Source organism: Euprymna scolopes, chromosome 27 (genome assembly GCF_053919585.1).
Source record: "Euprymna scolopes isolate OS-2025 chromosome 27, ASM5391958v1, whole genome shotgun sequence".
NCBI lineage: Eukaryota > Metazoa > Mollusca > Cephalopoda > Sepiida > Sepiolidae > Euprymna > Euprymna scolopes.
This window is the reverse complement of record NC_136508.1, coordinates 79,160,458-79,173,845: the sequence shown is the minus strand read 5'-3', so window position 1 is coordinate 79,173,845 and position 13,388 is coordinate 79,160,458. Positions and strand designations below refer to the sequence as shown.

General features: G+C 34.7%; 1 protein-coding gene across 2 annotated transcripts in view; it reads right to left on the bottom strand.

Moving 5' to 3' along the window:
• LOC145248938 (inactive tyrosine-protein kinase 7-like) overlaps window positions 1-495 on the bottom strand; it is a 306,146-nt gene extending 305,651 nt beyond the window's left edge. Inside the window, exon 1 of one of the 2 annotated variants that reach the window (XM_080110733.1) lies at window positions 1-495. This exon is cut by the window's left edge and continues 450 nt beyond it. The gene's annotated coding sequence lies outside the window, so the exon portion shown is untranslated. The other variant, XM_080110732.1, reaches the window with a different exon arrangement.
• Window positions 496-13,388: the final 12,893 nt, after the last annotated feature.

Below are 13,388 nucleotides of genomic sequence, written 5' to 3'. Positions count from 1 at the left end.
CCATTATTAAAGTCTGTGTATAATATATTTCGGAACAGCTGGGTATTTCATTTTGCAATGGACTGTATACTGGGTTGTAATCAGGCGCGATAATGCATGTTGCTTGTGTATGCGGATCTGTTGTGCAGTGTAGGTGATAATCCACGGAACGTTTAATTTTTTCAATAGAGCACTCCGGCGGTCAGGAAATGAATAAGAAGCAACTTTCATGGAAAATACAAGACATTGGTAAAAGTGGCAAAATAAAGTGTAACTATATTGAAAGAAGTAGAAGGAGAAAAGGAAGGAAAAGTGGAAGAAGCGATGGGATTTGAGCACATATTTATACATATGCGTGGAACACGTGCATCTGGCCACAACGCATAGTGCGCGACTGCGCGAGTGTTTTCAAAACTAAACTCGCTATCTCTGTTTTCCTTCGCTTCTTCGTATATATCGATTCGCACTGCAGCTGCTTGGGCGTTAAAATATAGAGCCTTGCAATTTTGTGGAGACAGAGAGCGAGAGAGCGAGCGACCGAGAGAGCAAGAGAGAGAGAGAGGGGGGAAGAGAGAGAGAGAGTTGCCAGTTAATATTGGGGCCCACTTGCCACGGTTTTCCAAGAGAGAAAAAGAGCGAGTTTTTTTCTTGGGCCTACACACGTACACACATAATTTAACACACGCAAACATTAAAGGCGGGGGAGGAGGGGCAGTAACCACCACCACCACCGTCACCGCTACCGACTACTCTGACGCAAAACTCTCTCTACCGCGTACAATGCGCCGGAGTTGGGGGCCGGCCAGCTACCTCTCTCTCTCTCTCTCTCTCTCTCTCTCTCTCTCTCTCTCTCTCTCTCTCTCTCTCTCTCTCTTTCTCTCTCTCTCTTTCTCTCTCTCTCTCTCTCTCTCTCTATCTATCTATCTATCTCTCCTTAAAACATACCTCCTCTTTAAGGCGCGTCTGCCACCACTTTTTTACTACTACGCCTACTACCACTTATTACTACTGCTACTGTCAGTTTTCATGTCCATCGCACCCGCGAGGAAAAACAAGTCTTTAATACACAATGTATATTTTTAAGGAAGTGTGGGAAGGGGGACATAACCTTTCTTGGAAAGATTTTATTTTGTTAGATTTTAGGAAAATGTGTATATATATATATATATATATATATATATATATATATATATATATATATATATATATATATATATATATATATATATATATCATAAACGATAACTCGATTTGTCTACATTAGGTAAGTTTAAAACAAGCTCAAATCAGTTTCTCAAACTTAGCATAAACTTGAAATTAACTCCGCCTCTTAATATACAGACAATAACTAATACTAACGTAACTTAGTTTAATGACGTCACAAATACATATGACGTCATGTTTCTGAATTTTTTAGATATAGGATTTATTATTTACATTATTGTTTTTTGTTTTGTTTGTTTTTTTAGACTACTGTTCATATCTTAAGTGTTATTTGCACAACGTTTCGATCGTTGTAACCTCCGGCCCTTTTCAGGTGTATCTTGTCGAAGTCGGGGATCTTTTTATCGAACTTTCTGTCTTTCTGTTCGCAAGGAATCGTATAAAGTACTTGGTAAGATTCGGTTGTAAAGTTACAGTCTTCTGGGGGTTGAAGGTTCAATCCTCAGTGACAATGCCACTCAAAATACAACCGCGAATTACTTACTTGGGGCTTCTGCCCACTTTTGGCTGTCGGTAAGATAGTATGCTAAACCCGTAGATTACGTTATTAGAGCGAAATTCGAAAATCGAAATATTGTATTTCAAATAAAACCAATGGTATCTACTTAGTTTTCCTGTCACAGTAATGAACATATCCAAAAATTACGAAAAACGATAAGGTAGAAAATTAATTATTAATGAAAATAGTTTTCGAAGACTAACATTGAAGTTTGCTACAAAAAAAAGAAACTGGAGAGTTCGATTCGTAACAAGGGAGATGATAATTTTCTGACATCTTAGGCCAATTTAGCCAAACTCAATTTTCACTAATTGCCTTCGAAAGCTGTTTTTTTTTTTTTTTTCATTAATAAATAAATTTTATGCCTTATCGTTCTTTGTAATTTTTGGATATGTTCATTACTATGACATGGCAATTAAGTAGATACTATTTGTTTTACTTCAAATTCAAAATTTCGATGTTTGAATTTCGTTCTAATAACGAAGAAGCACCAAAATTACATGCAAATTTTCGAGTTTAACAAAAAGATTCCAAAATTCAGCAAGATACACATGAAGAAGATTGGAGGTTACATCGATCGAAGCAATATAAAAATAACACTCAAGATGAGAACAGTAGTCCGAAGAATAATACGAATACATCTGACGTGTTAACTTGAGTATTTAATCTCAATCAAGAATGAAACCACATAGATATAAAATATTTATTTATTTACTATTTTTGACATAACTTCTTGTAAAGGAACTACAACTTGGAAATTAGTCAAAAACAATTTACCTAGCTTTATCTACTAATGATGCTAATTCCGCCTACTGAAACAAAATGGACTTCAAAATAGAGCTTTATGTAAAAACGGAAACTGACTGAAAGTATAACGAAATACGAAGCCAGGACACTACTCAGTAAACTGAATTTTTATTTATTTATTTATTTATTTAGGTCGCTTAAGAGGTCATTCTTTAGAGCATTAACTCGGACAAGCGGTAATAACTGGGGCTATGACAAGAGAATATTCTTATCATTGTTTGGATTCTTGAGTATATATCAGACGCAGTTAATCAATTGAGAACCACATAACTCTATCTAAAAACATATAAGATATTAACATAAATATACCCGAGTCAAAATAATGAAAAGAATATTCTCTTGTCATAGCCGTAGCAAAAAGGCAATTTCTTTTCCTGCAGGAGGAGGAATTGCCTTATTGCCCTTACCATTATAAACTGACCTTGTGTCTAACTTTTCCGAAATTAAATTGAGTAGCGTGCTGGTTGTGTATGTCATATTACTTTTATAGTAAGTTTCCGTTTTTACATAAAACACTATTCTAAACTCCATTTTGTTTCTCTTGCCGGATAGTACTAACATTATCCTATTAATTTATGACCTATTTGCGTAAAAATATTTAATATTTAGTATGAGTTATATGCCTTTTAATTTCGATTCTGAGCAATGTAAATAAGTGACTAAAATGGGTTCTTTGCTGAAAATCGGTACTTACTCAAACTTAAAAGGTATATAAATCATAAAATATTAATTTAAAGGCAAATAGATAACAAATTGGTGTGTAAAACAAAGTTGTTTTTCAGAAATTTCCCAGATGCATTGGCTTAAAAAATAATTTATATCGCTAATAAAATGATTACTAATATATATTTAAAAAATGTAATTATATACTCGATCGCTATTTTGTTTAAAGAATTATTAAATTATTGAAGTAACTCGTTTATTTTCAAGTCGTGCAAGTTTCTTTTCGTTTTTTACCCCCCTTTTTGCAAGAAGCAGTGCTACAGACAAAATGTCGGTATGAATTTACTGTTCGGCAACGGCTCGAGTATTTCCGGTTTGTTCCATAAATCATTGTCAGAAACAATCGGAAGTATTCGTTCTAATAGGAACCTTGTTCTAATAGGAAACTTGTTCTAATAGGAAACTTGTTCTAATAGGAAACTTGTTCTAATAGGAAACTTGTTCTAATAGGAACCTTGTTCTAATAGGAACCTTGTTCTAATAGGAAACTTGTTCTATAGATTTGAGTTTAAGATAATTGTCAAAACTTGTTTTAATTTCATGGATAAAAAGCTGAAAAAAAACAGCACAAGTAATACTTGCGAAAAGAGAAGACAATCATTTTTCACATCCATTGGAAAAAACGAGAGCGTTGAATCGCCAAAGATGAAATGCAAACAGTAACCGAGAAAATAGCTAATGTCGTTGTTTGCCAAAATTTTAAATCATAATCATGACAGAGTAAATTTTTCTAAAATCAAATAAACCGGCACAAATAGAATTACGTCGTCCTTTCAATTTAAATATATCAATTCTTTGCATTCTTTTTTTTTTATTTTAATGAGTTTAATTGTTACAAGTTAGAATTTAAAAAGTAAATTTAAATGATTTAAAGTGCTACATACATATATGTGTGTGTAAATGACAAAAAGTCTATGTCAAAAATTTCAAGATGTTGTTCATCTTACCGTTTATTTCTTTAAGTATGTAAAAAAGGTTCAATTTTCAAAATAGAGCTTTATGTAAAAACAGAAACTGACTGAAAGTATAACGAAATACGAAGCCGGGACACTACTCAGTAAACTGAATTTTTATTTATTTATTTATTTATTTATTTAGGTCTCGTAAGAGGTCATTCTTTTGAGTATCTTTGAACGATCTCGTTTTTTCCAATGGATGTGAAAAATGCTACATACATATATGCGTGTGTGTAAATGACAAAAAGTCTACGTTACAAATTTCAAGATGTTGTTCATCTCACCGTTTATTTCTTTCAGTATATAAAAAAAGGTTCAATTTTTGACAGCCCTGTTTCGTAGCGCAAATACAACCATATAATTATCATGTTAATTATTTAATATTTTCCTCCCTGATCAATCAGAAGAATAAGAATTCATTAACAAGAAAAGAAAACAGAATTTTGTCATGATTACATAAATCTGGAAAGATCCGAAGAGTAGTAATATTGTGCTTTATGATAGTTACGCCATCTTTGATTATATATATATATATATATATATATATATATATATATATATATATATATATATATATATATAGAGAGAGAGAGAGAGAGAATAAGAATTTTTTTTATTCATCCAGCCTTGACAGACGTGTTTTTAAATATTCTCTCCAGTACTTTTCTTTTAATGATTTGGAATTCATTCCATTTGCGCTTTTTCCAAGGAACTCTGCCTTTTGGATTATTTTGGACCATTTGGAATTTACCTATCGGATTGAAATTTTAAATTCTACCGTTTTGGATTTTACCATTTTTGGATTTTTACCCTTCACCGGACTGTCCATTCATGTGAAATCTTTTTATTTTTATTTTTATTTTGCCTCCTGTTCCCCTTACCTCACCCTTTTTTTAACCAAGTAAGATCTGTGACTTACTTGTAGTTTCATTAAATACTTTTATATGCAAAATCCGATCCTGCATTTTGCTAATTCCTGCCCTCTGATGAGAAGGAGAGTATTTCTTCGAAACTCCGCGGATTAATGACTATCCACTTATCTTGTGTTTCCTTCTTTAAAATTAAATATGTTTTAACTCTTTTTTAAGATGTCTTTTAACATGTTTTATTGATCATTTGTTCATATTTATATATATATATATATATATATATATATATATATATATATATATCAGAATATGAGGGATTATATAATTATTTCCACAGCAAAACAACGTCGTAACCCATAAGAGCCATGACAGCCAACAAACCGAAACCCCAAAACTTGAGTTTCACCCTCATTTGGGCCCATTTGTTGTGTCTTGTCTTGCGTACAAGAGGTTTGGGTTTCGAATTTCGGGTTCAGATATGTCTAACTTATGAGTCCAAATGAGGGAGAAACTCGAGTCTTGGGTTTCCGGTTCGTTGACTGTCATGGCTCTTGTGGGCTGCAACGTTGTTTGGCTGTGGAAATGTATATATATATATATATATATATATATATATATATATATATATATATATATATATATATATATATATAAAGAGAGATCAAGAGAGAGAAATTAAACGTCTGTTTTATTATTTTTGAGATAAGGATTTTTCGTTCGTATTATTTGGATTCCTCAGACTACTGTTCTCATCCTGAGAGTTGTTTTCACGTTTCGGTTGATCTTCATGTGTATCTTATCAAATTTGAGTATCTTTCTCTTGAACTCGGAAATCTACACGGAACGATTTATTTAATCCTCAGTGATAGCATGCTCTTGTCCTATCAGCCATGGATAGAAGTAATTCTGAACCTCCTGAGTGTAACTTACAACTAAATTTACCAAGTAACTTATCCACTACCCCATGGATCCTTGATGACAATTCTAGTATAAATTTTAGCAGCCTTAAATCTATTTTTTTACTACGTATTATTGGGGCTGTGACAACAGCATATTCTTTTCATTGTTTTGACTCTTGAGTATATATCCGTTAATATTTTATATGTTTTTATATAGACGGATGTGGTTCTCGGATGGTTCAGTGTGTCTAACTATGTCGGATATATACCCGAGAGTCAGAAGAATGAAAAGAATATTCTGTTGTCACAGTCCTACTTATTATATATCACTATTTATTCCTACATATTATTATTAGAATAAAAATATAGCTACATTCCAAGATCCAAATATTTACTTTTCATGCAAAACATCTCCTCCATCATGTTAAAACTTCGATATATTTTTACAGATCGTTTCGTTGTGCAGAAACAATCGGTTATTATTATGTCATTGTCATTACTGACTCTCTTCGTTCATATACTCCTCAGAAAAATAGAAATTCTTTGCTTAGAAAGAAAAAAGGCATGAGAATATAGTGTCGGACAAATGAAAAAAAGAAAGAAAATCCATAGAAGACTCAATATCATGTGTTTGTTTTAGCAGCCATCTTGGTTAATATCGTAAAGCTAGGCAGGTTTTATTCAACACTTGAATTAAAATGTTCTGCAAAGAAATCATTTACTGTTATAATTATTACTATTAATTTATTTACCTAATATTTATTTTCTACAGTATGTTAACTAGGGTTATATCTAAAAGGGATTTACATAGGCTTAAAATACGAAACTAATTCTTTACATTTTATAAATTGTATTTGGTTAGTTTCCTATGAAGTTAGATCGTTTGGTAATTTACTATTGTCAATTAGGTGTAAATAAAGCATTACTGTCTATCAAATTAATCAAGGTACTTTCATTAAGTTTATAGGGATTCACGTAGAAATTATTTCGTATCTAAGGGGATAGGTCTCCACAAACATAACTAGTTACTCGGCCCATCAACGGGAGATCATTCAATTGGAAATTTTAACCGTTAATTCTTTTATGTTATAGATATATAATACGATCCTGAAGAAATCAAGTAGAAAATTTTTTATTGCATTTTCACCCCAAACAAGACACAGTGTCACTTTGATACAGAGGGCAACTATCTCGGACATAATTTGCAAGGGTGCTATGTAGAGCAGCAAGATATCTAATTAACATTACACTTGAACTTCTGCATGTAAGTACAGTCAGGGAAGCAGGGACCCGGAAGGGGAATTCCAAAGTCTAGCAGTCCTAGGGAAGAAACTATTAGAGTAGAATGCTTTCTGGCATCTAGAGATATCTACTGTGTAGGGGTGGGATTTTGCTGCTTGTCCGGTTGGTCGGGGGTATTTTCGTCGGGGGTCAACGGCTTTTAATTCGACAGAGTACCTACCATAAAAACACTTGTAAAACAGACAGAGGGATGCAACATTGCGTTGATAAGACAGAGGTTGAAATCTGGCTGACAATTCGGGATCTATTAGGTTGGCGACTCTCTTTTGAACCCTGCGACTAGTAGCAGATACACCAGCCCAAATGTTACAACAATGCCCCATACATGGGCGAATGGTGACCCTGTAGATGTGCAGGACAACCTCCTTCGGGCCAAGATCAAAGTGTAGTATCTGTTCCGGCAGATACTACACTTAAGATAATTTGTACCAGTCAATGGAGGGGAAACCCTCTATACTGGGACAATTATTATTTTTGGTAACCAGAGTGACCCCTTTTAGGGAGCTGGTTTTTACCTCACATTAAAAACGGCCTTGTGCCTAATTTGCTCAGTGGGGGAGCAAATAAATACCATCTGTTCCGGCAGATACTGCAAGCAAAGACCATATGTGGGGGAAACCCCACATATAAGACCTTGGTCAATGTAGGGGCAACCCTTCATACCAATTGTCACTATCCAGCTCCCCTACTCCCCGGGGAGTTGGTCCCCATTTCCCCTTCACTCCTCACATTAAAAATCGGCCTTGTGCCTAATTTGCTCGGTGGGGGAGCAAATAAATACCATCTTGGCCTTCAGGCCAGGATCAAAGTGTAGTATCTGTTCCGGCAGATACTGCAAGCAAAGACCATATGTGGGGGCGACCCCACATATAAGACCTTGGTCAATGTAGGGGCAACCCTTCATACCAATTGTCACTATCCAGCTCCCCTACTCCCCGGGGAGTTGGTCCCCATTTCCCCTTCACTCCTCACATTAAAAATCGGCCTTGTGCCTAATTTGCTCGGTGGGGGAGCAAATAAATACCATCTGTTCCGGCAGATGCTGCACTTAAGATAATTTGTACCAGTCAATGGAGGGGAAACCCTCTATACTGGGACAATTATTATTTTTGGTAACCAGAGTGCCCCCTTTTTGCCTACTTTTAGGGGAGCTGGTTTTTACCTCACATTAAAAACGGCCTTGTGCCTAATTTGCTCAGTGGGGGAGCAAATAAATACCATCTGTTCCGGCAGATGCTGCAAGCTATGACTAGCAAAGACCAGATGTGGGGGCAACCCCACATGCCTGACCATTAACCAGCTCCCATTTCCCACCTCTCGGGAGCTGGTCCCCTTTTTCCCTTCCCCCTCCCTTCACTCCTCACATTAAAAATCGGCCTTGTGCCTAATTTGCTCGGTGGGGGAGCAAATAAATACCATCTGTTCCGGCAGATGCTGCAAGCTATGACTAGCAAAGACCAGATGTGGGGGCAACCCCACATGCCTGACCTTTAACCAGCTCCCATTTCCCACCTCTTGAGAGCTGGTCCCCTTTTTCCCTTCCCCCTCCCTTCACTCCTCACATTAAAAATTGGCCTTGTGCCTAATTTGCTCGGTGGGGGAGCAAATAAATACTATCTGTTCCGGCAGATGCTGCAATCAAAGACCAATGTCCTTGTGGCAATGGGCTTCTGGTCCATGTGGAGGCAACCCTACCAAGAGGCTCTCACTATCCAGCTCCCATCTCCCACCTCTCGGGAGCTGGTCCCCTTTTCCCTCCTCTCCCCCTCTCCACATTAAAAAATGGCCTCATTCCTGATTTGCTCAGTGAGGAAGCAAATAAACACAGTCAACCTTCTTTGTAGCAGCTTTGGCAATGAGCTCGATATATCTGTTCCAACTCATGTTCCCTGTGAATGTTAAGCCGAATTGTTTCAACGAAGTACATTCAGGCAATGTATCATTAGCCATGGTTTATAGTGGTTGAGAAGGTTTGATGCAATTATTAAAAGAAAGTTACATGCTTTTTACGTTCAATATTGCAACTTGGTATGTCACTTGGAACGTAAGGGGCTACTGATTGTGTCTAGCAGAGGATTGTGCGGAGTTGAGCATCGAGATGTTTGTTCACATTATATTTAAACTCCTGCAGGTTAGTACAGTAGGAAAGCAGAAAGCAGTAGTAAATTCCAAATTCTAGCTGTCGAAGGAAAAAAACTGTTGAAGTAAAAGGCTTTCCAGCATCTAGGGATATTAACAGTAAAAGGGTAGGGTGTTGATGTTTTTCAATTTAGTCGAGAGTATGTAGATTGGGGGCACAAGTGCTATGAGTTCATCAGAACACATTCCAAAGTACTTCTAAAATAGGCACAGACAAACAACATTGCGATGATTGGATAGAAGTTAGAGCTCAACCATTAATGTGGGGCCTATTAGATTGGAGACTTTTTTAGGGCCCTTTCTAAAAGGTAAACAGTTGTAGGTGTACCGGACCAGATGTGGTAATAATACTCCATGAATGCGCGAATTGAATCTTTTTAAATATATAGAATACACTCTGGTGTGGATATACCTACCTGGCACAGGTAACGCCCGGTCCTTCTTGGGCCGGGATCAAAGATCAAAGGTGTAGTATCTGTTTCGGCAGATGCTGCACTAAAGACTATATGTGAGGGCAACCCCACCTATTAAACCATTGCTCTTGTAGCAATCAGTTATTGGTCAATGTATGGGGAAACCCTTCATACCAATTGTCACTATCCAGTTCCCTCTCACTCTCCACATTAAAAAAAGGGCCTTGTGCCTAATTTGCTTAGTGGAGAAGCAAATAAATAACTACTCGCTGATGTAGATAATTTTCTAGCACGGTAAAGGGAGCCCAACTTCTTTTGCAACAGCCAAACTTTCACGAAAAACACCCGTCTAGCTGAATCCACTGTGAAAAATTTCCCCCACTCTATATCTGTGCCTAAATCAAAACGCGGATTTCATGAGCAAAGCTTCTTTCTTAGAACTGCACGCCTGTGGAACTCTGTTCCGTCTGCCTGCTTCCCTCCGGACTACCACTTGGATGTCTTCAAGTCTAATGTTAACAAATTCCTAATGAACCGCCCCCCTAATTAAACACTTCATAAAATCTCCTCACTAACGTGATGTACTTGCAATAACCCTTATCCCTGAGTGGCTTCCGGGCCTTGATAAGTGGTGATCACTGTGTAAAAAAAAAAAAAAAAAAAGCCTAGGCAATCTACTCAATGTATTTGTTCTAATTCATGTTGCATATGAATGCTAAACCGATGAGTCTAAATAGTACGGTGTTATTTGTCATAGGTGGTTGTGATGTTTATTTTTTTTTTAAGCTAGACTTGAAAAAGGATGATTTCAAATTAAAAATGCCAAATTAGATATTAAAAACAGATGAATTTCAATTTTTTTGTAAATTGTTTCTTTTCATCTCTCTCTTTGATCGTTCACTCTTCGCTTTGATCCTTTCATATAATCCGACTTATTATCATTGTTGGCATTCTTAGTGAATCCATTATTCTGAAAGCCTGTTCAAATTTCAAATGCAGTGCAGAGTAATTACGAAAAAAATTGCATTGAAGGAGACGTTTGAATAAAAATTGTTTGTTAAACCCGAAAAACTCGCGATGAGAGTTAATTTGTTCAGAAAAAATAATATTTATCAACGGGTTGTTTATTACTTTGACAGGGTGCTAAATTGTGTCATTTGAAATTCTGCTTTTTTTTATTTCATTTGAACTTTATTTTTTTTTTAATTTAAAGCTACATTTTTTTAAATATAGGAAATCATTTTACAGCCAAATTCGAATCTAAGTGATTATTTTATTTATTTATTTATATTTTCAATAAATGAAAATAAATAAAATAAAATATTCTTGTCGATATCTGATAATTTTCAATGAATTATATACATTTTTCTTCTTTTTAATCGCTGTCGAGATTTGTCGACGAAGACCGATAATTACCGAACTCCTGTTGCCAAATAGAGGCAGTTACAAACGCATTATTACATAGAGTGAGGTCACACAGACACGTACGTATAATTGTAATAGACACGATCTTTCTAAACTTAAAAATTACCAAATTAAATTTTATTTTCCATAAATGAAAACAAGATGAATTAAATGTTTCCAATACGATCCTTTTCTTGCGGATTATATAATTTTTTTTTTTTTTTTTTTTTTTTTTTGCTTTCTAAATGCAAAAATACTGGATCTGTTTCAAACGTTTTAATTCGAGTTAACTTTTCATTTGAGAGTAAAAATACATGATGAAAGTTTTCAGGAAAGGATAATAATGAAGATATATATTTCAGATCAAATGCTTTGTAATCTTTAGCTCTACTCGTTTGATTTCTAGTGCTCCATAAAATTTTCAAGTATTGATGGACGATAGAAGTTATGCATTTGAAATTAAAATAGTATGCAATTAGATGCGTAATGGTCATTTCCCCTTAAAAAAAAAAAAATGCCACATTATTCGATATATGCCGGCGGGACAGCTATCTCGGCAATGATGATTCTGTAAGAATGAAACATGTATGTGGATATTTTTTTTATTAATAAAATTACGACTAGGCTTTTAAAAGAAGTAATAACAGGTACCTGAACTAATTCTAAAATGTGAGTTCCGTTAAACTGGATTTATAGAAGTTTATTTCGTTTTAATTGGCATCAATCCAGGAATATCAAGAAGCTACTTGGACGACGGCCGAAATCGTAAGTATGATCTGATTTTAGTTAAAGCGTGACTCGGGTGCGGGGTTCAAATCATGTGATCAGCGGGATAGTGATCTCAACACTGAGGACTTTGTAAGGATGAAACTGAACGCCTATGGATAAACATTAAAAGTGTTTATTATTACATAATGGTTATACATACGCACACGCATAAATATATTTATAAGAGTGAAATTGTCTGTTTGTGTGTGTACATTTCCCTAATAAACTACTTTGTCAATTTTCAGTCTACAGACTAAAGAGTTGGCATAAGGGGTATTGAGATTTGGGAAAATCTTTTTAATCTGGTTTTTGGCCATAAATTTGGCTGCCAAGAGGACAAAGTTGGAAGAGTTGGCCTTTGCAGATTCTACCAAACTACTCCGCCAATTTTGGATCTAAATACTTGAAATTTTAGGTGTAGGTAACTTGGACAGGGGTCAAACTTTTTATTTTGATTTGAAACCAAAACAATAAATGTGAAGGAGTCAAAATTTGGGTCAAAGTTTAAAAATTTACCTCTGCGGTTTCTACCAAATTACTCAGACGATTTGAAAATGATTTGTGGCGATTTTAAATGGTACCTCTTTTTTATCGTAAATTAACCTCATTAGTAAGAAAAAAATTAAAATGAAATCGTGAGGTATACCAGGGATTGAACAAGGGACCATTAAAATTGTAATCGAATACTCTACCAATGAGCTATATCTACAGATGACTATTGTTCTGTTGTTGTTGGTTTTTTTTTTTTTTGGTTTTTTTAAAGAAAAAATGAGCTGCTGGGATTTGAATCTTCTTTCGTTTGCTGAGAACTATCTTCCTTTTGCTGGTGTAATGTAGAATATTTTTATGTAAAGATTCTTTTTTTATTTATAAGAAAGAAAGACGATTTTTAGGATCGGATTTTTTCGATTTTTTATACTTATTGGAAGAATTTCTGTACAAAACATATCTAAGAACACTGCCAGACATTTAAATTAGCTTCGTGTAAAATTTACAAAATATAGGCTAAGCCGTTTCGGAACCTCTAGGGAAAGAACTCACACACAGAGACACACAGAGAAAGTGAGTTATATATATATATATATATATATATATATATATACGTTTTATTTTTTATTACCGTATCTTTCGGGTAGCTGAAACAATAATGTAACTTAACAGAAAGATACGGTAATAAAAAATAAAACACATATTTGCTCTACAACAGTATTGACCACTTTCTTCAGTTTTTATTGATTACCATTTCCACTATATATATATATATATATATATATATATATATATATATGTATGTATGTATATATATAAAATATATATATATATATATATATATATATATATATATATATATATATGAATGGAAAATGATGTCACAAAAACTATATATTGGTAAATATAGATTGGTT